Genomic DNA, 1,007 nt, shown 5'->3' with positions numbered 1-1,007 from the left:
CAGTTCTAATTATACAGTCTCTACAATACATTTGTGCATTTACATAGACTAACATAATACTCAAACTCATGGAAATATCTTGTTATGCAGTTAATTTTGCCTATATCTGCCATTATCTTCATAAATATTCAATGAAGCCACAGACAAAGGTACTGTAACTTTTGGACTCTATCCAAGTTTTAAAGGAAAACAGGAAAAAAAAAAAAAAAAAACAGCAGCAATTCAATAAAACAGAAGGAGAATCAATCCCTTACTTTCTTTTGCTTTTTGAGTCAGTTGTTTGAAAAACACTAGAAGCAGAAAAGGAGTTTCCTATATATTGTCCAAGAACTTGATTTTTTGATTTTAGCTTCGGATTTTTTTCTTTAACTACATCTGTTCTTGCAGAGAGAATTTCAGGCATGTGTTGGAGTTTCAACAAACTCGATTAATAAATCGTGTATTTTCCTCCAGTTCCTCCTAATTTTCAGCATCCACATCAGCACTCATCATCTTGGGTAATAGACTTTTAGGCATTCAATGCAAAATTCTTGATGAATGATCCTTGTCATCCACTATAGAAATATTAGTGAATGTGCTATCCACCTCTTCTTTTCTGCTGGACCTGTCCATCTTAGGCAATTTGAAGATCTGGACATGGTGGCACATGCCTATCATTCCAACTACTTGGGGGTGATGAAGTAAGATTATTACCCATTTGAAGCCAACCTGGGCAACATAGTGAGATGCTCAAGGGCTCTTATGAAGAATAAATGAAATAATGTGCATCTAGTGCAGAGCTGACTCAGACTTGGGAATGTTCTTTAGCACAGTTGTATCCTTCTTAAGGATGTTTGCTGGACAATGGGTGAGGCAAGGTGTCAGCCACAGGGCACAAAGTCTACAAAGTCTCTATAGGAATGTGGTGATAACATTTGAAAAGTGGTGCTTAACTTAGCAAGAGGCCTGGCATGGATTAACTATCATTCTTAACAACTGGCTTTTCTTGGAGGAGGAGGAGTCTGCCC

The 1,007-nt window shown here is 37.2% G+C and overlaps 1 pseudogene; it reads right to left on the bottom strand.

Moving 5' to 3' along the window:
- Positions 1-250: 250 nt before the first annotated feature.
- On the bottom strand, positions 251-612 carry LOC143406481 (short coiled-coil protein-like; annotated as a pseudogene).
- Between the last annotated feature and the right edge of the window lie 395 nt (positions 613-1,007).

The sequence above is a fragment of the Callospermophilus lateralis genome, chromosome 8, assembly GCF_048772815.1.
Source record: "Callospermophilus lateralis isolate mCalLat2 chromosome 8, mCalLat2.hap1, whole genome shotgun sequence".
NCBI lineage: Eukaryota > Metazoa > Chordata > Mammalia > Rodentia > Sciuridae > Callospermophilus > Callospermophilus lateralis.
This window is presented reverse-complemented; position numbering and strand designations above follow the sequence as displayed.